General features: G+C 47.4%; 2 long non-coding RNA genes across 2 annotated transcripts in view; one reads left to right on the top strand and one right to left on the bottom strand.

Moving 5' to 3' along the window:
* LOC128579577 (uncharacterized) overlaps positions 1–26,010 on the bottom strand; it is a 225,545-nt gene that overhangs the window by 166,621 nt on the left and 32,914 nt on the right. The window lies entirely within an intron of this gene.
* LOC128579576 (uncharacterized) lies at positions 24,450–25,625 on the top strand. The gene is made up of 3 exons (XR_008378205.1): positions 24,450–24,559; positions 24,689–24,813; positions 25,553–25,625. It is a non-coding gene; the product is annotated as an uncharacterized LOC128579576 (long non-coding RNA).

Here is a 26,010-nt window from a genome sequence, read left to right as displayed (position 1 = left end):
GTGGCTGTGGCCTGCCGTCATCCCCTCAGCCATGTCTGCGAAGCCTGCCTGGCCAGGCCTTCCTGGTGGAGAGATCATGTGATGTGGGCTGTGTGCACACCACACCCTTACCTGGTGGCTCTGTACTCTCACAGGTGGTAACGTGGACCCGGAGAGCCAAGTGGAGGGTACGAAGGAGGTGGAAGCCGATGACGTGATGAGGAGCGGCCCCCGACCCATTGTGCCATATAGCTCCATGTTCTGCTTAAGCCCCACCAACCTGTGAGTCCCTCGTTGCCCCGGCATGTGGCTGTCTCTCTTTTCCATTCATCATGACCTGCAGAGACACAGGAACCAGCATGGCCTGTAGGAGCCCTGAGGGCGCAATTGCACCCTATGCTACGTGAGCTTCTTTGGTCACTGCCATAGTCCCTTGAGACACATGCCCATGACTTTTCATGTAGACGAGGACACAGACGGTTCTGTGCTACGTGCCCTGATATAGCAGTCTTGGTGATGCAGGGTTTGAACCCAGCAGCTGTAGAGCTGCTGCTCAGCCCTGCATGCTCAGCCCTACATGCTCACTCTCCTCTGCACACATGGGCCCATCTCCCTGTGTGCACACAGGTTTCATGCACCCCCTTCCATTGCACCTGTCACCCACATGTGTATGCATGCATGCAGTATCTGTTTACTTGTTCACCTGTGTGCCTTCCCATGTCTGTCCGGCATGCATTTGCCATCCACTCATCAGTCTGGTGCTCTCATCGGTCCAACTAAAGTCCACATGGTAGACAGCACTCTAGGCACTGGAGGTGCTCAGGACCAAGGCACTGTCCTTGCTGAGCCTATGTGCCTGTGGGAGTGACAGACACCAGGCACAACAAATAAGTAAAAGACGTAATAAGACGTCCAACAGTGCATAGTGCTGGAGGAAGCACAAAATGGCGTGGAGATACTGTCCAGGTACTAAGTTAGATGGAAGGTTGGGAGTGGAAGGGAGGGTGTACAGGGGGAGCAGGGGATGTAGACAGGCAGTGCAAGGGCAGCAAAGGCAGGTTGGCCTATACCCCGTTTGTTGCTGGTCTGCCCGGCCACTCCTGTCCCAGCAGCCAGTGGTGTCTGCACATGGCTCTCCAGCACCCAATCTCCCTGCCTCCTCCCTCTCTGTTACAGCTCAGCACGTGCAGAGGCATGGTCCCTGCCACAAGGGGCAGGGAACATCCAGTAAGTTCAGCATGAAAATATCTCAATGGAGAGATGCTGGCATTGGGGAGCAGGTGGATTGTTAGTAAAGCTCTCCTAGCAGAAGAGGCACCTGTGCCAAAACCCGAAGGGCAGAAGCTCTGGGGCGGAGAAAGGATGTAGGAGGTAGTGGGCTAGGACAGAGGGTGGACATGGGAGGCAGCAGGCTGCAGGCAGTATGGGCAGCGCCAAGATGAGAAGGGCTTGACTGCTGGCATCCTTTGGGGATGGACAGCACTGAGAGGTGGACATGCTCGACCTGCACCTCAGCAAGATCCTTCAATGGGGAGAATGGACAGAGATGCCGGGTGGTTGAAGTGTTAGGAAGAAATGGTGGTGGTTTGACTGGAGTAGTCAGAATGGAGAGGTTTGGAAGTCAGTTCTTGGGAGAAATTTTGGAGGCATAATCTGCAGAATTTGATGATACTTTGATACTTGTACTATGTGGGAGAGGAGGGGTTGTTAAGGACAGCACCAATCTCTGCTGGATGCTGGGCAGAAGGTAGTGTGCTCACCAAGACTAGCAGTGCTGCTGAGGGTCTGGATGAGAAAACCTAAGGCAACTGTAGACATCTTGTAGCCAAGTAGCCCGGAGTCTAAGTGGTAGAAACCCAGACACAGGCTTCTGAATTAGAAGGAAAAGTGTCTCTTTTAAGGAGGGAGAAATGCCATGGAGTGAAGAACTAGCAGGCTGTTGGTAGACCTGGGGGGCAGATCCATGGGTGTGAGGGTAGGAGCCAGGTGAGGATAAAAAGATGTGCATGGGCTCCCTCCAGAGAAGAGAGAGAAGGGGGTCTTTGGATGGAAGGTCTTGGGATGTCAATGTTAGAGGAGAGACTGGAAGGGCTAGAGGGGCAGAGAGTGTGCCTGGGATGCAGGAGGTAGAGGTGGTGCTCCTAGAGCATGTTCCTTGTGTGGAGTGGACAGTCCACTCCACCTAGCCCATCTATTGCTGCCCCTTCTGTCCGCTACTCAGAGATTGGCTTTCCAACCCCCTGAGCACTTGTCCGCACCAGTCTCCTATTTCTGTCCACACTGTTTTCTGCTGTTTTCCTGCCAGAATGGGACTTCCTGAGGTGGAGGACTTGCCTGCCCTGTTGCTTACTATGTCCCCCAGAGTTCAGCACAGGCTGGCAGAGCAGATGCTTAGTAATGTTGCATGAGTGAGTGCAGGTGAGCAAGTGGGCTTGTGTTCCTGGTGGCCCTGGGAAGGTTCCTAGGCCAGGAGAGGCCTGCCGTCTGCCAGAATGCTAATGCTGACATCCATCCTCTCTAGACAGCAGCCAGGTGGACACAAGTGGTTATGCTGTACGGAAGTCTGGCCTGTGAGCTGTAGCCTGTGAGCTGTGGGCTGTGCAGCCTTCCCACTCCTTGTCCTGGGCTGCCCTCATCAGTACCTCAGCCACCATTGTCACCGGGCTGCTGTGCCAGGAGAAGTGGAGAAGGCTCTGGTGCCTGTAGCTGAGCCAAGTGTGCCCAGCTTGCTCACAGCCTCCATGCTTTATCCCCACAGGCTGTGGTGCCTCTGCCACTACATAGTGACCATGCGCTACTTCGAGATGGTCATCCTCGTGGTCATTGCCCTGAGTAGCATTGCTCTGGCTGCAGAGGACCCTGTGCGGACAGACTCTCCCAGGAACAATGTTAGTGGCAGAGGGGCTGGCTTCTCCCCGAACATCCTCCCTCTCTGCTATGTCTCCTCCTCAGGGGCGCAGGGCCCAACGTCTGAAGGCAGGAGTAGCAGGGGTTGGGGCTACAGCCAGGGGACTAGCCCAAAGGGATGGATGCATGTCTGAGCCCTGCCTCCTAATGCCCAAGCCCACAGCTCCCAGATTGGCTGTCTGCCCAGTGACTCAGAAGAGCTCGGAGCCCCTGCAGCAGCCCTGGCTCAGGCTCCAGCTTGGTGTTTGGAATAACCTTCCTTTTGGTTTCAGGCTCTGAAGTACATGGACTACATCTTCACAGGTGTCTTCACCTTTCAGATGGTGATAAAGGTGAGCTGTGTGGCCATCCCAGCTACCTGGTGTTTTGCTCATCTTCCCATATGAGATGGGGGTAAGGCTGGGGGTTAAGCCACATTCCTGGTACCCTCTGGTGAGGGTGCACAGTGGGCGGGTAAGCAGTGAGTATATGCATACGTGTGTGAGGACATGAGAGCACCTGCTGCATGCATATGGGGTGTGTTTTGAGAACAAGAGGCTTCGTCATTCATTGAGGACCCCTTGTGCAGGATCGCCTCCCCAGCAGTGCCTGGGTCCCTGCTGCACTCCACTCCTGGAACAGGACACTTTGGGTTCAGCTCCTTCCCTAGGGCTGCTGTGTGACAGGAGGCCAAGAAGCCTGGAGAGAGCTGGGGGGCCGTGGGAAGTAGGCAGTGAAGACACAAATTTTAAAGGGGTCTGGCATTTGCCTGGTAAGAGGCTCAGGGTCTGCCGCCTCGCTGCAGCCTTCATTTCTGTCTCTATGTGTGGATCTGAGTGTTCCCTTATCAGTGTCTGACAGGCATGTGCTCAGCGTGGTTGGATGTACACACGTGTGTGTACACCTGTGACTTCAGCATGTGTGCCCAGTGCGTACTCTCAGGGTGGCACTCGGCACATCATCATGTTTTATAAATGAGGAAACTGAGGCTACAGAGGTCCTGGCACCTGTTCCAAGTCCCCACACAGGGAGTGGCAGAGCCAGGCCACAAAAGAAAGTCCTATAACCTGGACCAGCTGCTCTTCCTGCTGCATTGAGCCGGCCCTCTGAAGGTGTGGCAGAGCATGGCCATGCAGAGCACATGGTGGCAGACCCTCCCAGTCTCATTCAGGCTTCAGGGTGGCAGGGAGCCCAGGCAGGGTGCCAGGCTGTCATGAACTGTGACACTGGGGTCAGTGACCTTGAGTCCCTTAGAGGGTATGACCTGGACTGTGACCTCTGCCCTGGGAGGGCATGTGAGCATGTTCCGAGGCTGCAATGAGGTCACAGACGTGCGAACCTTTGCTGAGAGGGAGTGACCCTATGACACCAGGACCTGGCTCTACCTCTTTCCTGGAACATTATATTCGCTAATGTGTGTTTCTCACCTGAAGATGATTGACTTGGGACTGCTCCTTCACCCTGGAGCCTACTTCCGGGACCTGTGGAACATTCTGGACTTCATTGTGGTAAGTGGGGCCCTGGTGGTGTTTGCCTTCTGATAAGTAACCATATTGGCTCTGGTCTGGCTGCGTGCAGCCCCCAGAACCGTGGTACAATCATGTTAGGGTGGCCAAGGAGAAGACCTTGAGTGTAGCGGCATGGGGTGATGTCTGTGGGCCATATGGAACTGGTCCAGCTTCCTGGAGCTGGGCTCTATGGGGCCAGGGGACCTGAGGGGACCCGAGGCCTGTCTGTCCCTGACGTCCCACAGGTACCCGGTGGTTCTAGGACTGGGTGCAGCCCCACAGGGCCCATACGAGCAGCTTTACCTGAGGTGAGCATCTGGGCCAGTGCTGTTCCCAGCCAGAGTTGGAGGTCATCTTACCCTCTTGGGGTATTGGGCTGTTCCTTCTGCCTCCTTTGTGGGAATACTCCCCCTGCTGGAGTGGGGCCTAGAGAGAACTCTGTCAGGCCTTGCGTGGAGAGTGTCAGGGACTGGGGGGACCTGGTGGGTGCAGAGGGCAGCTGTGAAGTGAGAGCCAGAGACAAGGAAGGCCCCTGACAGTCGATAGGCAACACTGGGGGCTTTGCCTTCTCTGAGCCTACTGGGAAGGCTGCACCTGCACAAAGGCCCCTCCTATCCTGCCAGTGTCACTGACTCTGCTCTTTTTGCCTCCTTGTTGCTGGACTCGGTAGGAGCACCATGGTGTAATGCTTCTCTCTCTCTCCCCCATGCGTCTGGCATCACAGCTCCAATGGCCTCTCTCCAGACCATTTCATCACCAGCCTCGCCTCCTGCTCACCCACATTCCCCATCTGGGCTGCATGCTGCTAGGAGCCATGTACCCAAGCCCAGTGTTTCTGTCATGCCTTGGGTTGGGGCCTAGGGCTGGACATGGTCAGCCCTTGCTGCGGCATTTCCTAGAGATCAAGGTGTCCTGGTCACGTGCTAGAGGCTGAGAATATCAGCTGGAAGGCAGTGAGGTGGCAACTTCCAGCTGTGGCCATAGGCCCCAGGATGTTGGACCTCTTAAGCTGCTTCCTCTGAGGCTCCTTTCTTGAAGTGCAGCTTCCTCCCCACTCCTTCCTGAACACATCAGTGCCCAGCCATACCCAGCTTCACCTCTGGGTGTCTTAATGAACCCTCCTTCCATGGTAAAGGGAACGAGAACTTTGCCAGGGTGTCGGGAGGGTCCTGCAATGAGGACAGTGAAGCCAGGGATGCTGGACAGTCCCAGCAGGAGGAGAGAGGTGAGACCCAGCCAGGTGGCTTCAGAGGAAGAGAATGGGAGGCAGCCCTGAGCTGGCTATTCTGCATGGATGCCAGAGGGCTGCTCCTCCCAGACAGGCAGTGTGGCCTTCCTCCTGCTCTGCCCCACCCCAGGCCAGCGTCTGTCCTCCCTTCTCGGTCTGGCAGAGGAGGGTGGTTTGAGAGCAGGTTCAGGGACTTCTGCAGTGATGGAAATAGCCAACTTAGAGGGGCTGGGCTTTGCCCACCTGAAAACTCAGCATTGCAGGGGAGTTTAATTGGACTCTGGGGTGTAGGCTGCTGCTGGGGCAGCAGAGAACTGGGTATCCAAACTCTCCAGCCCCATGAAGGCCTGAGACACTCTGCCCACCCCACCCAGTGGGCCCAGGAAGACCCCTAAGGATAGGACCACACACACCCATGCAGGCCATTGCCCACTGAGTAAAGAAGCCAGAGCCCCAGGTATGAATGAAGCCTACTCCATCCTGTCCACTCCTGCCCCCATGGACTAAGGGCTTTATGCTTCTGATAATAGGCTCTCCATGAAGCCTGGCCTGGCCTCGCCTCAGGTGGAGTTGGTAGGAGGTCAGTAGGTTGGCCCCCAGTGCCTGCTAGGCCCAGTTCCTGGGGCCCTGGCAAGCAGAGGCAGTACCTAGGTCTGCTCTGGCTTTTCCTGCGAGAGTCCCTGATGTGGGCACATGAACCCTGGACTTCGGAGCTTGTTTCTAGTGCCTGAGTTTTCTTTTCCCTGACTTTCTCCCTGCTCCCCTCTGTGTGAGTTTCCCTGTCCACTGCTCTGTCTGTGGCTCCCTCCCTCCTTCCTCACTCTTGGTTTATGTATGTAACGTCTCTTTCTTACTTTCCTTCCCCACTTCCCTCTTCTTTTCTGTCAGCTTTTTGTCATCTGCAATAGTGTTAGGGTGGCCAAGGAGAACTGTAGGAAGAGGCCAGACACGGCCCCCTTACCTCCCTCTGCCAGGACTGAGAAAGCAGGGGAAAAGCCCTTCCAGAATGTTGCGGTACTAAAGGGCTACAGTACTGATACAGGCCCCCTGTCCTCTGCTCCTTGAAGCTGGCTCGGGGTGGCTGTCAGAGTGTGGTTGAGGGAACTCTGGGCTCTCCCTGTGCCCCAGGTGCTGCTGTCCTGGTGCTGGTCCCAGCCTGGCCCCTGTCCTCAGATGAGGCCCCAGGCAGGCAACCATGGGAAGAGCCAAGTGGCCTGTGGTACCTGCAGGGCAAGGCCTCCCTGCTTCTGGATACAGAGGGGTGTGAGCCAGAGCCTGGGGGGCTGCATGGGTGCCACTCACAACTCCACCTGTCTGCATCTGTGGTTTCTCCCTTCTAGAGGATCCAAAGGGAAAGACATCAACACCATCAAGTCCCTAAGAGTTCTGCGCGTCTTACGGCCCCTCAAGACCATCAAACGGCTCCCCAAGCTTAAGGTTAGAGCCTGGACCTGGGGCTTGAAGGGTGTGCTGTGCGTGTATGCACACGTGTGTGCATATATGAGCATGCATTTACGTATGTCTACTTAAATCATACACCTGCATGAAGGAGATGGGCTCACTTAGCTGCAAAACCTTACCCAAGTAGACCTTGTTCCCATCATTCCCCTTCGTTAGCCCAGCAGGACCAAGGGTTTTCTTCAGTAGCCACAGTGCAGGGCCGAAGGGGATGTCCAGAGAGGTGGAGGATCATGGAGGGGAGATGATGCTAGGACACAGGCTCCAGGAAGGTTAGGATTCAGGAGATGGGCATGGCTGAGGTTGTGGACAGAGGATGAGTGTAGCCCAAACATTTGGAATTGTGCTAAAATCTAATCTTGATGGAGTGTGTGCTGGGCACTGTGCTAAGTACTCATTTAATCCTCCAAATTTTTTGTGCTAGTTCCTGTTATTAATAGCTTAGAAAAGCAAGCCATGGAGCATTAAGCAATGTAGGAGCAGAGAAAAGTTTGCTTAGAACGCGTGAGCCCCTTGGCGCCGCAAGGCTGTAGAGGACGCACGGTACCTCGGCGTGGCCGGCGACTGCTCCTGGGCGTTGTGGCTGTGATAGAACGCACAGCTCCTCAGCGCCGCCCTTTGCGAGGGGACCAGGCCCGGCGACCACCTCAGCGCGACGCCCTCAGGACACCGGGGTTCTGCGATTCCAACCCTGAGTGCGACCTTCCTGTCCCAGCCCTGCCTGCCCAGGGGCAGCTGGTGTTCAGAGAACCGGGAGGGGGAGGTTCTGGGTTGAAAATGGAGAGTGCGCTGTGTCCGAGGTCCTCACACACCGGGCGCAGAGGCCACTGGGGATCGGGCTGGCTCGGGCTCGGCTTGGTGTGATGGGTGATGGGGATGGTGGCTGCAGGATGAAGAGCGTTCTGTCCCCTGGAGTGAGGGCTGGGTTCGTTCCTGACTTTGCCTCATGGTTGATGTCTGGGGGCCTGCGGCATGAAGAGAGTTCAGGCCCCTCAGGTCAGGGCTCCGTTTTGGATGATAATTTGGTTCAGGTGAACCTGTGGGATAGAGGGTTTGGGTCCCTAGGTGTGGCTAAAGTTAGGGTCCTTTTTGGGTGGTAATTATGGTCAGAGAGACCTGCAAGATAAAGTTTAGGGGCGTAGGGTGAGGGTTAGGGTTAGAGATCCAGGAGGGGGTGTCCGTATGGAAAATGGAAACGGAGACCACACTGTCCACCACACCGAGGTCCTCCACACATGGGTTGCAGTGTCCGCTGGTGTGACATCCACTTAGTGGCTTTTCCACACTGAAGTGACATCAGACTGTTTGGTCCTCAGCTGTGCTGACCTGGATGTGGGTCAGGCTTGGCCTTTGCAACAAAGTTTGATGTCATCTCTGCTTTCCTGACAGGGTGTTGACAAGATTGTTTGTAAAAGTTGTTACTTACTGGTGCTCGTGACAGATGCCAGTAGTCCCAGCTACTGGGGTGGAGGCTACGGCAGGAGGATCGCTTGAGCCCGAGTTTGAGGTTGCTGTGAGCCATGACACCAGAGCACTCTACCCAGGGTGACAAAATAAGACTCTGTCTCAAAAAAAAAAGTCTTTTACTTCCAATTATTTTATACTTCTAGCGAACTCAAAATAGCAGCACAACGTGTTCTTTATCCTGCCTTTCATTTGCTATGTGAGATTGGCCACTGCATAAAGTACTATCAGGTGTTGGACCCAAAGCAGAGACATTGTCCTAGGTGGCGGCCGTTGACTCCCAAATCGGGAAATATCCAGTTCCTATCTGACAGTTCAATCCTGGGGCTCACTTCGCCTCATCACCTGCGGCTGCTCAGGGAGGTGCAAGTCCCAGCAGTCTGCGTACACCTGCTTCTCAGGCTTGTCAGTGGCACTTTCTTTGCAACTGTTGCTTTGCCATTTGCTCCTGTGCGTGAGTGTGGCTGTTGTTGGACTAATGAGTCTGTCATTTAAATTAAATAATGGAAGAGTGGATAAGAGATAAAATATTTTATTTTTATTTAAATTTCAAACAGCAAGGATGTCTTTTTAAAGAGCTGTTCTTCTGGGGAGGGTGTTTGGAAGTTACTTTTTTATATATAGTAAAAGTAGAAGTAATGTTATTAACTAGCATAGTATATATTAAGTAGATCTCTTTGTCTATAGATTCTAAGGTTAAAAAAAATTGTTTTTGTTGTTTTGGGTGGTGCCTGTGGCTCAAAGGAGCAGGGTACCGGCCCCATATACAGAGGTGGTGGGTTCAAACCGGGCCCCAGCCAAAAAAAGAAAAAAATGCAAAAAAAATTTTTTGTTGTTGTGTTGTTAAAGTGGTTATATTTCTAAAGTATTTTTATTTAGACTAAATTTATAGTTAATATTTTATTGCATGTATAGAGTGTCCTTTGTCTTTGGTATTATGGAGTCTACCAACTCTATGATAGTAGAGTTTGGAAGTGAAAACATCATTTTTAGATAATGGCATGTAGGCTTATCTGATTTCATCAGGGCTTGTCTAGTAGTGTCTAGTATGTAGTGGTTATTTAGGATAACAGCATCCATTATCGTTTTTTAGTTTTGTTTCTGGGTTTGTATGTATGGATTTTGGGGATTTTTTGACATGGGAGCAATGGCTATGATTTCACATATTAATTTTGGGATCATTAGGTATTTTAGTTGGAAATTAATACAATGAGCAAAGAGACAGGAGGGCAGGCATGTTTTGTATATAGTAATATAGATAGTAATAGGAGTAACAGGAGGAGCCCCTTTCCCAACGTGGTTATTGTGTTAGGACCATCGTGTTTGTATTTTAGTGTTAAAGCATTTTTTCCTTTGAGTGATGTTTTGGTTTATAGTTTATATTTTTTAATTGACTGGGCATCATTAGACAAAATAATATGTATCTTTGAAATTTTGTCATTTATGGTTATAACTTAGTAAGGTGTTGTTTAGTGTACTTTGATCTTTTAAGTTTTTTAAACTGGTCTTCATTTTGTATTAACAGTGTTTCTAGCTTGAGAAGTAGTATTTAAGGTTTTTGTACAGGCCAAGTGGCTAATCTGAATATTAAGACTAATAGTCATAGCAGGCGTTATAAAATGGTTAAGAAGACATATTTGGTAGAAATGAATGGGTGTCTGTGACTATGGCAGGTGTTGGGGAGATGTAGTTTTTGAGTATATTTATTAGGTGTGTCTGGTGAGTGTTGTATGTTTTGTGTATGGTTTATGAAATGTACAAGATGTGTAATAGTGTAGGGACCTCAACTGTTAAATAAAATTTGATATATTTATTATTATGTGAATTAAATAACTTTATACATTTTTATCCTGATGGGAGGGTAGAATGTCTGTCTTTTGAGTAATTTTTACAGTCTCAGTTAATTAAGAAGATAGAGGGATGTATTGTTCTAACTGGAGTTTGCTGTCCTTTTCTCTCTGTTGTGGTCCACGAATCCCAGTCATTGACTGTTTTAAACATTTCTTGATGAAAAGGGGGCAGTGTGAATAGTGGGCTCTGTAATCAGTTCTGTGAGGGCAGAAGTGGATATTTGTTTAGAGCAGTGGTTTTCAACCTTCTTTATCTCGTGGTGCACATGAATCTATATTTAAACTTTTGTGGCACACTTAAATTATGTTGATCAGAAAAAGAGTAAAAAAATTGTACTTTGAACTTCTTTTGAAAATAATGAAATTTAAAAATTATCATGGCACACCTAAGATCCTCTCACGGCACAGCTGTTTGCCATGGTGAACTGGTTGACAATCACTGGTCTAGTTGTTGTTTTTATATAGGCATATGTTTTGTTTTTGTAAATGCAGATATCTTGTGGTGACTAGTATTTGTAAGTGGATAGTCTCTAAAGTGTAGATTGTGGTTGAAAGGGACAGTGAACTGGTCCCCTCTTTAACAAGTTTGACGATCCCTGAAACAGAAATTGTTTTACCACATAGATATGTGCACCAGGATGTTTATTCCAGCCCAATTCTTAACTGCGAAGTGGTGAAAGCAACCCAAATGCTCATCAACCAACATGTGGATGAACAAATTGTGGTATATGTATACTATGGAATACTATTCATCCATAAAAAAGATGGAGAGTTTACATTTTTTGTTCACCTGGATGGAAGTGTAACACATTTGTCTTAGTAAAGTATCTCCAGGATGGCAAAAAATGTGTCCAATGTACTCAGTACTATTATGAAACCAATGTATAAACACTTACACACTCATATGTGTGATAAAAGACAAATATAGTCTAGTGAAGGGGAGGAGAGAGGAGGGAGAAGGGAGGGGAAGGAGGGAGGGCAATTGGCAAAAGGAGGGAGGGCATTTGGTGGGAATCTCACCTAATGTGCACAATGCAAGGGTGTATTTCAAATTAACTAAGAGTGTATTTTAAATGTCTTAACTCCCCCCCAACAAATAAACAAACAAACAAACAAAAAACCAAGTAAATGAGGTAATGGTGATCTTAATCAGTTTAATTTAAGCATTCCATATTGTATATCAAATCATGACATAAATGTATAGTTATGATTTTAATTAAAATTAATAAAAACAGGGTGGTGCCTGTACCTCAAAGGGGTAGGGCACCGGCCCCATATGCCCAAGGTGGTGGGTTCAAACCCAGCCCCGGCCAAAAACTGCAAAAAAAAAAAAAATTTATTCAACGAACTGTGAATGAACACAAGTTAACCATACATAGATCAATATTCTCTCTACATCCCACCATTTCATTTGGATGCTTGAAATGCAATTCTGATGTCTTTGGACATGACTTACTTGCAAACTGCCTAAATGAAGCAGAAATCATTGGTTTTGTTTTTGTCTCAGTGTGTCTATTTATTGTTTGTAAAAATTACATTAAATTTTTCACTTTTTGCAAGTGTTAATAAGTAATATCTTATCAGTGTCCAGGTCTTACACAACTTTTTTCAAACTTCATCCTAAGTATTTAGTATTTTTGATGGTATTGTACATGGAATTACAGTATTAACAGACTTTTCCTTTTAGAACAGTTTGATATTTACAGAGCAGTTCAGCAGATAATGTAGAGTTTTCAAATACCCCCTGCACAGATGTCATGTAATCCTTACATTAACAACTTTTATGGTACATTTGTTTTAATTAACAAACCAATATTGATAACATCATCAAGTATCCATTTGTGGGAGGAAGATCACGGATAGAAAGTGCCACTTTCGTCACATTGTATCAGGATACATACTGTCAACATGATCTATGACTCTTGACATGGACCTTGCTCATCTGGCTGCCATAGTGTTTGTGTGATTTCTCCAATGTCAAGCTATTCTTTGTTCCCTCTTCCATCATGTGCTCATTGGAAGGAAGTCAGTATGTCAAGCCCACACTTATGAAATGGGGCGTTGTGGTCCCGAGTATTAGGGTACAATATCTACACCATTTATTGAAAATGAAAGATTTCTCTCTTCTCCCCCACTTATTAATTTATCTATGTAGTAAATATCTATGGACTCAAAGATGTTTAGCTTATGTTACGAGTTATAATTCTATACTCCATTTTTGTTGCTTAAGTCGTTAAAGCTTTTGCCCTTGAGAGCTTGTTCTGCTGGTTTTGTTTGTACTGTCGTGTTGAAATACGATACTGATAGATGGTGTTGTGGTTTGGGGTTTTGCTTTGTTTTGTTTTTAAGCACTTTCGAGTAATGTTAATCAAGGCTGAATAAAATAGTTTGCGATTTAGAACTTTTTCATTTTTTATTTATTTGCATTCTTCAAGTTTAGAACAGCAGAAAACCCATTTGGAATAAGTAAAACAAAGTACTTCAGTGGCTCAGGGGAAACAAAGTCCACCGGTCAATCAGGCATAGCTAGATCAAGGTAAACCATGTAAGAACCCAATCTCTATTCTCTCCTCCACCCCAATCTCTTTGATTTATGTTCTGTTGTATTGGCTTCTCTTTGGCCAGTTTCCCTCTCGGGATGGCTCCACTGCATATTTAAAGCCTTAGAGTTGTAACGTCATCATGGAAAGAAAGAGGATTTTACTTTCAACACGTGCATAGAAGTCTCCGAATTGAAACTTTGCCCTGTCTTGGGCACATGTACGCTCTTGAACCAGATGCTGTCGTGGAGGGAATTGAATTGTCAGATCAGCCAGGTCCAGTCACCAGCCCAGATGAATCTCATTGAGGTTAGCCCCTGTGAAGCGTTGGGACTGAGCAGAGGGGAGGTTCCCTGATGAAATAAGACATCCAATACCAGCTGATAGGAGTAGATGCTGGGCAGGTGACAAACAGAAGCCCTCACGGGTGATGATTAGCATGCACATGTTTTGGTTGCCTCTTCTGCACTGCAATAGAATTCTTCTTATTTCTCCTTATTTCTCCTCCTTCAGGCTAGAAGTCATACCAAATTCATTTGTGGATACCTTCTTTCTCTTCTTTCCAGATTCATCTTCAGCGTTTGGAAAGTGACCAATCCTGGAACGATGTCTTGTTCTGATGAATGAATTTTTTACACTCATGATGCATCAATTGGTGTGTGTAAATAATGAAAATAAAATAAATCCATAAACACAAGATAATCTGAGAAACGAATATTATATAATCTGATGAATGTGATCCTCTTCTTGTTTCTGAAAGACTAATTATTTTACATATCTGCTGATAATCATAGATGAGTCTTATATAGCGTGTCTTAGTTGCCAGCATTTTCTATCTGGTCATTTAATCTTTATAACAATCCACTGAAGTATCAATAGATGCCTTTACAGTCCCATGTTTCAGTAAGATGAATGCCTCAGTAAGAGTGAGAGCTGGGCCTATGAAGACGGGGAGTCTGGATGGAGTCCACATCCTTTTTTTTTGCAGTTTGTGGCCAGGGCTGTGTTTAAACCCACCACATCTGGTATATGGGACCAGTGCCCTACTCTTTTGAGCCACAGGTGCTGCTGGATTCCACAGTCTTTACCACTATGTATTACTGTCAGGCACTGAGCTGAAGCCTGCCATGTGAGTAGGACAGAGTCTCCCATTTTAAAGACTTGTGCAAGCAGGAGGCAGACATCGTGTGAATACACATGAAAAGTGCTTGTAGTCAGAACAGCCCTAAAGGGGAGCTGTGTGTTGGTCCATATCACTAAAAGATATGGTGTGAGGGCGTGTTCACTTACCGAGGCCGTAGCGGGGCAAAGTGGTGTACTTAGAACCTCCCAATGTCATATCGTGTGGTGAATGCTTTACTGTGTTTGTGCTAAGGTTGGATTAATGTTGACATAGGACTGACTAGTCTTAGATTAGATTATATATCAGAAAGGGCTCTTATGAGCATGTAATTGTTTATATATTGATTTCATATGACCTTAATAACTGGCACACTAGGATGCAATGTATGGTGTACATTGGATATTTATTTTTCCATTCTTGCAATACTTTACTAAGAAGAATGTATTTCAACTTCATCCAGGTAAATGTAAACAATGTAGAGTTTAATAACACACTAACATAGTCCAGTTCAGAAGTAGAGGGAAGCAAGGTGTGGGCATTTGGCAGAAGGAGGGAGAGCGTGAGGCAGGATCTCACCTAATGTGCACATTGTTGGGGTGTATGACACACCCTTTGCGGGGCTCTTCTACAAAGTTCTTCAGGAACTTTACCCTGAAGTGGGAACAATGTAACCTAAATATTGTAACCTCATATTAATTAAAAAATATATAAAAAACATATTTAAAAAAAAAGAACTGAGGAAGATAATTAACTACTTACTGGTTTTTTCCTAAGGATCAAATATAAATTGAAAGATAAAGGCGTTGCATATGAATGTGAACATTTTAATTATTTGTATTATCAATTGTGAGTCTAGGCTTTGGGAGATAATAATGCAAATTCCATGTCAGAGGAACAGTGATTCCGTTCATTTGCACCTCATGTCAATATGACACCAATGGGATAATATTCCCTGACCCCAATGGGACAATATCCCTGACCCCTCTGCCTTTTACAGAGAATCAAACTGGATCATACCGTGATAAAAACCAAACTGATGGGAGCATATTCACAGATACACTTCAACGACTGATGATCTGTGGTTCAGAAGACCATGTGTGGGTTGAGGGGAGAGAGGGCTTAGGTATATGCTGTAGAAAATAATTTTCTCTTGTTTTAGTGTACTTAGTGGCAAATGTCATCATCAGCTGGGGATGGTTGTTAATCCAGAGAGTTCTGATTTCTTTCCTCATATTTATGCATACTAACAAAGCGAACTTGGCATTCATCTGTTCCTGATGGAATTCTGCACTCAGGTGGTGGCTTTCAGCAGCAGGTTCTGTTTAAAAAAAAAAAAAGGAAAGGAAAGGAAAGATTATATTACGGAAATGAGCTCAAAGCTACGCTAACTCCTCACTTCTCTAAGGATGGTATGTGGACCATCAGCTTCCACATCACCTCAGAACTTTATAGAAATGCAGAATTTCAGCCCCACCTCAGAGCTACTGAATCAGAATGTACCTTTTATGAGATTCCTAGGAGATGTCTGAACACAGTAAAATTGGAGCTAAAATAAAAATAGAAAGTCAGCCGTTGGATTTGTCAGTATCATCTGATGAATCCTGATTGTCCTTAGCGGCTGAAGCAGTTTATCTTTATCTGGCAGCCTGGACATTCAGATTCTGTTCAGCCTGAGATCCTGACACATGATTAGAAAAGGCTAGCCTGACCACCAAAGAAGGGCAGAGATTCCTTGCAACACAGACCCAGGCAATCTGGGGCTCCTGGCCACCCTAATGTGGTCAGGGTTGAGAGGTGGAAACAGCAGAAGCCTATCAGGCAGCAGAAAGAAAAACCACTTGGGGCCAGGCACTGGAGTAAGCAGTGAGCTCTCCAGGAGCTTGGTCAGCAAGCCACCCCCCCTGGAATGGGAGGAGAATAGTACCCTCTGCTGACAGGGCTGGACATCCCTGCTTCTGGCAAAGGAAAACTGTTTCCTAGGTCCAGGTCCATTGTCATAGAGCAGGCAATGAAGCGTGAATTTGGAGCTGATAGGCAATACCTTAATAACAGCACAATAGGATGCATTTAACCAGTTTCCCATTAGCGGACGTGTTGGTGTTTCCCGTTTTTCACCATTCTCAAGCATGTTGCTATGAGTGACACTTGAATGATTATTACATGAGAATTTGAAATTGCAGAGTGGGACATGAAGGGTTTTGCATCCCATTCTACTGTTAATCAAGTAAGTCCTGGGTTGAAGTTTACTGGTGAAAACATAGAAATAAGCAGCTGCCCAGATTACTTAGGGATGCTCAAAGGCCTTAGTGGGAGTTAGGCAACGTTGCTTTTTTTTTTAAGATTCACTGTAGATAAAAGAAGAAGAGTTATTTACTAAATCCTCATAGGCGCCAGGTTTCCTCTTTCATCTTTTGAATGATCTTAGCCATTGGGGGCTCTCCCAGGATAACACACCCCTAGCCTGCCACACCAGAGGACCATCATAGCTCCTTCAATTCCTTCTTTATTTGGTACCTGAAGAGCCTATTTTTCACCCTTGGGAATATTTCTATATTTTTCTTGTGCTATTTGAAACACGTACAGGTGTTTGTACAGAGAACCAGGAGGTCCAAAAGGCCCTGTTTCCTGCATGGAAGGCATGTCCATCCTTCCTTTCTTTGCCCCCCTTTATCCTCAACACATCCTCACCCAGAAATCCCTTCAGTTCAGCCTATGGGTGGTCACTGCTTGAAGACATACTTTAATCCATTCATCAGCTAAGCACCCACATTATGCCAGGCAATCCGTACAAGGATCCTGAAGGACAGATGCTGTTGCCTCCATTTTGTACACATGGAAACTATGGGTAAAAGCCTAAACGACATCTGAGGTGACAGTGCTTGACTGTGACACCAGATTCCCCAGTGGAAGCCCAACGCATGGCCACGTTTTAGAAAATATTGTAATTACCGGAAGGGGGAAAGGGCCAGTGGGCTTCTGTCCTGACTCAAAAGGCCTCACTGTGCCGTGCCTATGGTCTCTGGTGGCTTCTAAGGAAGTCCTTCCCTGTTAGTTCTGGCCCAGGTGGGGGCTTCCTCCAGTGACCCTTCCCATGGTCGCCTGAACACCTGTTCACACATACAGGGGGTCTTTCCTAAGTCTTTGTTTCTCAGAGGCACCGTTGTGTTTGGAGTTCTTGATACAGCCAGGTGTTACTAGTCAAGGTGCGGTGCTTCCTTCCAAGAGCCAGGCCCTTCTGGCATGGTTCACCTCTTAGAGATGTTACCGGGCAGAGATTAACAACAAGCAGTGAAGGTTTCACCAACCTTTCCTGAGCATCAGGCGGAAGTACAGGATGGGGACCACCCACCTATGTCTTTGATTATTGCTTCCCTGAAGAGCCAGTCATCCGTTACTTTTGTTAATTTATATATTTTTCCCAATTTCAGATTCACACAGAACACACACAAAAATACATCCACAAAGACCCTGAATATGTAATCATCGCAATATGTAACCAAGACGATCTTCAAACTATTCTTCTCTCCTTACAATTATTAGTAACTGTTTGGTATGTTGTTTTGTATTTTTAAAATTTTAATGGACTATTTCCTGGGCAAAGTCAGGTGCTCAGCAAAATTGAACAGAAAGTATAGGGAGTTCCATACGGCGCCTGTCCCCACTCACTCAGAGCCTTCAGACTACCAACATCCCACACTGGAAAGGCACATCTGGAACAATTGAATAACGTACATTGATATGCCCTTATTATCCAAAGTCATAGCTTACATCAAGGCAACAACTCGATATTGTACATTCTCTGAGTTTGGACACATATCCTGTATCCACCACTATAGTATCATACCGAGTAGTTTCACTGCCCTATATATTCTTTGTGCTCTGTCTGTTCTATCCAACCTTCCCCACAACCCCTGGCAACTACTAATATTTTCACTGTCTCTAGTTTTATTTTTTCCAGAGTATCATATTTCAGCTAGTATGGCATATAGCAATTTCAGAGTGGCTTGTTTGTATTTTTAAAATGTTTTGTGCCTAAGCTTACATGACTGTTCGTGTATTATATATTCATTAACTAGTGATAATATCAAACACAGTTCAGCAACTTTCTTCCATAAAAAGTAAGTCTTCACCATATTTTCTCAACAGTATGAACAAAGATTAGGGTATCAACCACAATAGTCACTAACCGACTTGAACATTTCTGTGCCATGTACTGTTCTACTGTAACTGTTTTCCGCCTGTAATGTGGACTGTATTGTGCCCCCCTGAAGAGCATATGTTGACGTGCTAACCCTCAGTATGTCAAACTGTGACTGTACGTAGACAAAGGACCTTTAAGGAGGTATTGAAGTTACAATGAGGTCATTAGGGTGAACTCTAATCCAACGCGACGGTTGTCCTTAAATACGGTGGAGATTAGGACATGAATACACAGACACACACAAAGGAATGATTATGTGAAGAGGAATGAAGAAGACAGCCATGTATAAGGCAGGGAGAGGGCTTTGGAGGAAGCCAATCCTGCTGTCACGATCTTGAACTTCCAGCCTCCAGAACTCTAGGAAAATAATTGTTCATGCCACCAGGTCCGTAGTACTTTCTTATGACTTCTCTAGCAAACTACTACAATGTGTAACATTTATTCTTGCCGTAGCCTCAAAAGGCAAGTACTACTGTCTGCGTTTTATAAGAAGAAACCTGAGGCCCAAGGAATTTTATAAGAAGATAAATAACTTGCCCACGATCCACCGCAGTGTAATATCTAGCTACCAGGATATGCTGTGCTACCATAAAAATCCCCAAATCTTAGGTGGTTAACACAACAAACGGTTACCACTGACTGATGTGGACAGTGTATCAAGGGTTGGTGAGGGGTAGTTCTTCCTAGTTTCTCAGGGTCCCAGGCTCATGGGCCCTTCATTCCAACCTGTTTCCACAGGCTCCTGGGATCGGGGAAGGGAACATGGTAAACCTATGTTGATTCTGAAGTTTCTGCCTTCTCATTATTTCTTCTTACATTTCCCCTACTAAGGCAAGTTATTAGGGCACATCTGTCTTCAAAGGGCTAAAGGAAGGAAGCATAACCCCACCACGTGCCCAGAAGGAGAGGAAAACCAGGATGTTTATGGATAGTGTCATGGTAGGTACACAGGGCAAGCAAGCTCAGGGTGAACATGTCTTCCCCGATACAGGCGGGGCAGTGTGGGGCAAAAATTTCCCTTCATCTGGAGAGAGGTCTGGTCTCTGGCTTCAGCTACTGGGAGGAAATCTCAAGGTCCCTGGAGTGTCCTGCCTCATCACAACATCATTATCTGCCTGGGGGCTTTAGCCATGAGACAGTCTAAGAAGGTGATGTATGTTGGGGGCTTTGGGACATGCCATATGACTTCTGACCTCCTGAGGGGCTGAAGGCTAATGGTCAGCTACATACACACAATGTGATCAAGTTCACAAAAAAGCCTGAACGCTTGGGGCTCGACTGAGCTTCCTGGGTTGGCGGGACTCTGTGTGTACTGCCTCACCTTGTTGATACTAGGAGGGGAACGTGTTCCCAGGACACGAGACTGCACATCTGGACCTGCTCCAGATTCTGCTCTAGGTGTCTCTTACTTCCGCAGTTCCAATATGCATCCTTTCACTCTAAGAAACTATACTCACTAATAGAACACTTTCTGGAGTTCTGTGAGTCATTTGGTCTTTTCGACCAAAAAGGTGGTTGTGGGAGCCCCTAAATTAATAGCCAGCTGGTCTGAAGTGAGGGTGGCCCTGGGATCCCCTGAACATCTAAGTATTCATCTTTTCCTTTTTTAATTTTTATTTTCATTTTTTAAATATTTATACTTAACATAACACTTTATCCTATTGCTCTGCTGAGACTTTTCCTCCATTTAGAGAAGAGAACCCATCTTTTAGTGTTTGCCACTTCCCTCTTTCCAAATTAGGTATAATTTGACATAGGAGAATTACAAAATTCACTTTCAGTAATACAATCCAATTTAATTTTTTATACAGCTTGAAACTGAGGGTTACAATACATACATTTGAAAATAAAATGACATCTTTTCCCATAACTTATTCTGAACAGTAAAAATTAACTTTATGTACCTGACCGTCAACTTCCATGCAAATGAAGAAGCAACATTGTCAAACAATATATCAATATTCCCAATGATGGTTATTACTGAGGGTTCAATTTCTGACTATTTATCTTACAAAGTTAAAATTTTTTCTCAGAATTTTGTTTTTAAAAACCTGCCTTTTGGAAGTGCTTTTATTTCTTCAGGGTGATGGCAACGTAAATTGTGAAAACAATGTGTAAGGTGTCAAAGATAGTATAAAAATACATACAGATACACAAATATGATCAATATTCCTGTTTTTTTCTGATTCCAAAAGCAGATATCTAGCCATCTTCCTTAAATGGTATCGAAAATCTCCAAAAAGCATCTAAGTAACTGGAATATACAAAACCACTATAAGAAACAGATGAATTGGAAGTAGGGCTTCTGTCAGAAACAGGATGGCTATAAAGCAAGCAATCTATGGAAACATTCATATGTTGGAAGTGGCGACAGAAACACAGGTATTTTTCTTGTTGTTTTAAAAACAGCTATTCTGATTTTTATAACCCTAAATTCTAATGCATCAAACAAAAGGTATTAACATTTCACTTAAGATCACTCAGCATCTTCAGCTTTCAAAGAAATATAGTAAACACCTTAAAACCATGAAAATAGTGTTAACAAACTATACTCTAAATTAGTATGTGACCCCAAATGTTGGTCTTCTTAACAGGTGATGGGCAAAATCCCAATCGTAGAACAATCTTCAGAAAAGTTGGCATGACACTCATATTCACTCTTGTCCCAAAGAGGATGGGCATGACAGTGGGGCTCCTGGGCCTAAGCATTTGGTTGTAGTATAAAGCAGGAAAGGGGAAATGACCGGACAGGGCTCTCGGATGGGAAATCACTAAGATACAGCCTGAAAGTACGGCTCAGGAAGGTAGATTTTGCAACTTAGAGTGTGGGTGAGGTAGCCCCCAGTGAGTTCTCATAAGTGGAGGGTAACACTCCCTCATCCCTTGTAGGATTTCATTGTTTGAAAATGATCTTGAAGTTCAGCTTTATCTTGGAGACCACAGTATGTGCTGCCTTTGCCATTTTCCTCCTGCCATTTCTCAATCAATGTCTCATCTCCGGTCCTCTCTGGCAGTTTGGCCCCTAAGAGCTTGGTGGCAAAAGACTGTTAGCATGGCAGAGCCAGACGTGAGCTACTTCCCTCCAGGAAGGCAAAGCTCTTAGAGCCGGCAGGACACCCAGGCCCGCTGTCTGCTGCCTCCTCGCCCCACCTCCCTGGTGGCCTCATGGGGCCATTGTCTGCCTCTCCGAGATTATATGTGGGTGGCCTTGTCCTGTGATATTTGTGTGACGCTCATGCCTATGAATGTGGACAGGGAAGAATTGAATTGTATGAGTGTTGGCATGTTGGGAGTGCCAGGCTCAACGGCTTCAAGTTTACGGGCACCCAGCTGTCACTGGAAAGTATGTACTCCCCGCCTCCCCACCCCCACCATCCAGGTCTGCCAGCCCTTAAAGGCAAAAACCTTTTGAAGTTCAGGGTCAGCACTTGCAGCCAGACAGTGGTTGTACTGTCCACCTTCAGATAGCTGGGCCCCAGAAAACTTGAAGCAGTTAAGTCCCAACATGCCGCCACCCATACAATTCAATTTCTCCTCAAACATAGGCAGGAGCATCAGACAAGTAACAGGACAAGGCCTCCTACATATCATCTTGGAGAGGCAGACAACGGCCGCATGAGGCGACCAGGGAGGTGGGGTAGGAGGCAGCTGACAGTAGGCGTGGGTGTCCTGTCTGCTCTAAGATGAGAGCTTTGCCCTCATGGAGGGAAGTGGCTCACCCCTGGCTCTGCCATGCTAACAGTCTTTTGCCAGCAAGCCTTTAGGGGCCAGGTGGCAGAGAGTTTGGGAGATGAGGCATTGACTCGGAATAGAAAGGAGGAAAATGGCAAAGGCAGCACACACTGTGATTATATCCTACAAGGGACAAAGCAGCAGGAAATGGAGAAAGAGTCCTCTAAGGCAGTGGTTCTCAACCTGTGCGTCGTGACCCACAAGAACTGTATTAAAGGGCCACGGCTTTAGGAAGGTTGAGAACCACTGCCCTAAGGGAACTCAGGGAAGAGAGCCACTTCTGATAGTTAAGCCAAGTAAGGAAATGTTTTAGGGATAAGAAGTCTTTCCCAATCCTATCAAATGCACAGATATCCAAGTGGGCTGCACCTTGTAGCTGCCAGCAAAGATGGCCCTCAGGGATTAGTTTTGGCAGCAGGGCCTGGGGTTAGTTTTGGCTTTTTAGCTGGGGGCGCGGCTGCAGAGTTTCCACAGCTTGGTGGAAGGCGTCGCTTGGGAGCTCGGCGTCGTGGACCATCAGTGGCCTTATATGCAGTCTGGGGACTGGCTCCTGGATTTGATGGGAGAGGATGTTTCTCACTTGAGGCAAAACTGATGGTCAGCGCTGGCTGGCTGGTGGGGGCTGGGCGTGAGGTGGTCAGGGTGCCGCCCAATGTACGGAAGCCACCGGAGCTGCTGCTGCTGGCTGTCTGAACAGCACTGGGAGGGGACTGGCTGACTCCAGAGGTGGTGACTGTGCTTGATGTACGGTTGGGAGTAAACTTGGCAACCTGGACGATGGAAATCTGGGCTGGGATAAACCTGTCAGCAGAGGCAGGGAGTGCCCCAGAGAGAAAGGGCTGTGCAGCGTAAGTGGTGGTGCTCCTCACGCTGCTCCTGGTGCGGCTCACACTGCTCAGGGGAGATGAGGATGACACAGCAGGTGCCGCAGAAGATGGAGGTGCCGCAGAAGATGGAGGTGCCGCAGAAGGTGGGAGGGGTAGAATGCTCAGCATTCCAGACTGAAATCGTTGTTTGGCGGTGGCGGATGGGGCAGATAGGGCTTGGGATTTAGTAAACGTCTTCGCTGGAAGAGCTACAGGTTCTGGGCTATCCTCAGTCATCTCGACGTCTTCGATGGCAGGGGGGGCTGCTGGCGGGTCCACCTCCATCATCTCGACTGTGGAATCGGTGGTGGTGTCAGTGTCTGGTGGGTCCACTTCCATCATCTCGTCTTCAGTCGTGTCTGCCAAAAACTTGTTCAGCCAATCGAATGAAGCTTTCTTTTCTAAGTCCAGGTGTTTAGCAGTGACTGAATAGCCAGGGTCGGGGGCTGGAGGCAAAGTCAGAGGTTCCCCTCGCGGACAGCGCAGCAGCGGAAACTTCCGTTTTCGCGGCCTAGAGCTGTGAGTTGTAGATGGGGAACTGCAGACGTTTGTGGTCGTTTCTGCAGCCTTCTCTCCCCGGGACTCCTTGTCTGGGACAAGTGGAGTTGAGGAACTGAAATGATGACCCAGCTCTTCTCCTCTTATTTTCTTTGCTGGCCTCAGTTGTGTCTTGGAGCGGGATGAGGAGGGTGAGGAACTGGGGCCGCTTCTCTTCTGGAGCTGTGAGAAGCCTCGGGTAGAGCTGTAGGAGCTGGTAATGGCATTGCGCCTGGGGACAGGGATGCCACATGTGTACGTGCTCGCACAAGATGTGCACGATCTCTTATTCAAGGGGTCCTCTGAGCTCTGGGAATCGGGACCTTTCTTCAGACGCTCAGGCTTAGGCAGCAAAGGAGCCCGGACTCCTTTGGCCACCAGGGGCTCAAGGGCTGAAGGTCCAGTCCCAATGCTGTCATGGCAACTTCTTGTATTTTTCTGGCCATCAGCAAATATTTGGTCTTCCCCCCTCACTGTATTTTCCATCCTGTCTTTGAGGGCACTTGGGTCTGAGACGTCGCGTGATAGTGAGGACAGTGCTGAGCTGATCACCTGCTCCCGTCCTGCAGAACGAGTCCATTTTCTGTCAAGAGGGGGGATCCTCACAGTCCCCGGGCGGCCCATCCACCGGAAATGATGAACAGGTAGCCGGGTCTTCTTCTTGGGGAAGCAATCCCAGCACACCCTGGGAAGTACCCCCACATGGGAATACCCGGGCTGTCGAAGGGGATCCCATCTTCGAGGTACCATCATGGAGTGCCTTGAGGACATCCCACCGTCCCTGTGGCAAGGCCTCCTGGACGCCGGGAGCAGAGGAGTGGGGAGCAAGGGGTAAACATGGCGGACAGGATGGGCCACCCGGGCTGGAGGTGAGGGCCGGGCGGGAGGTGAGGGCTGGGCGGGTGGGCTGCGGTCAGGCCTCTCCTGCGGGTCCCAGCCCTCCTGAGCTGGCGCAGGCTGCTGTGGGCCAGATTTGTCCAGATAACTGCCCATGAGGGCAGTTCAGCAGAGTCAGGTCCTTCGAATAGGGTCCGCTACTCTGGGAGGTTTGTGTTGACTACAGACTTTACCAAGGTGAAGGGATCAGTGTGTTCGCTGACGTTCTGTGTTCTGAGCAGCGCGTTCTGAGTTCCAGCATCAGGAGCCTCCATGACCAGCCTGACCTGAGCACCTACAGGCAGCACCAGGTAGAGCAGGAGGGCAGGAGGTGGAGCAGTAGTGGAGGAGAAACACCCAGGACGGCCCTGACACTCGCTCTCGGCCTGTATATGTGCAATGTTGTCCATCTTTTCCACATGTGATGCCGGTGTTGACAGCATGGGTACTACAAGAGGGCATACACACTACTCAGACTATGATGAAATTAATGGCCTGATTCTTCACCCTTGTTGGTATCCACCATCTCAGCCATGCAACTTTGCACTGCTCTACTACTCAGCAGGTGGGTGTAATCTTCCAACCCCGAGCTCAGCATGTGTCTGGCTTTGGTCAATAGGAAATCAGCCAAAATGCAAGCTGCTGTGAAGGTATCATTTGGCCTACTGACCTTGACTTTCTGTCATCCCTGGGAAGACATATGGGGTCCAGCCATCTAGTCTGTGTAGGATGAGGGATTTGTGACACTGAGCTGCCCTAGCCAAGGCCAGATGAGAACACATCTCCTAGGAAGCCTGCTGATGCACAAGAAATATTCATTGTTCAATATCCCTGTGTTCTGTGGTTATTTGTTATGCAGCTACAGCTAACTGCCTTATATTCTAATTAGTTAGGCCCCTTGGGTAGTGCACCAGCCCCATACACTGAGGATGGCAGGTTTGAGCCCTGCCCCAACCAAACTGCAACAAATAATAGCTGGGTGTGGTCGCAGACACCTCTAGTCCCAGCCACTTGGGAGGCTGATGCAAGAGAATCACCTAAGCCCAGGAGTCGGAAGTGCTGTGAGCTGTGATGCCGAGGCAATCTACCAAGGGGAATAAAGTAAGACTATGTCTCAAAAAAAGAAAAAGTCACTTTTAAACACTCTTTTCTTTAAACATCCCCCTCCACTTTCAGAAATAACACATTAGAAGCTGAGTGAAGATTGCCTCAATCTATCCCATTATCTTTTTTCATTTTATCTTACATTATGACACTTCTTTCAAACTATGACTTACTCTTACTAACACTTACTATTTTTTCAGCAGGTCAAGTGCTGACCCAGCACCCCTTTGCACCAGTCTTTCAAACCCTGACCACACTAACTAATCAACCTGATTGCTGTTTATGCCAAGATCTAGACCATGCAAAGCAACCTGAATTCATTTTCATCCCTGCTGATGTCAGTGCCTGGTGGAACCAATCTGGAAAAAGCATGAATGATAATATGTGGTATCCACAGCCAGAGAAGAAGCAACATACGACTTCACCTGCTGGTGAGACAACTGGTCTGTAAAAACTGTGGAGATATCTTTTGCTCAGGGACACATAACAACCAGATATGTGAATATGCCAGTGAAGAGGACAAGACATGACAATCCCCAGGCTGGAAGGTCACAGGTTCTAACCTGACTGTCTATAAATAATACTGGTCTTTTTATCTTGTGTGGTAATAAGGTATACAAATGGTTCCCACTCAAATGGTTAGGATGGTATAGTCTTG

The sequence above is a fragment of the Nycticebus coucang genome, unplaced genomic scaffold (assembly GCF_027406575.1).
Source record: "Nycticebus coucang isolate mNycCou1 unplaced genomic scaffold, mNycCou1.pri scaffold_66, whole genome shotgun sequence".
Lineage (NCBI taxonomy): Eukaryota > Metazoa > Chordata > Mammalia > Primates > Lorisidae > Nycticebus > Nycticebus coucang.
This window is presented reverse-complemented; position numbering and strand designations above follow the sequence as displayed.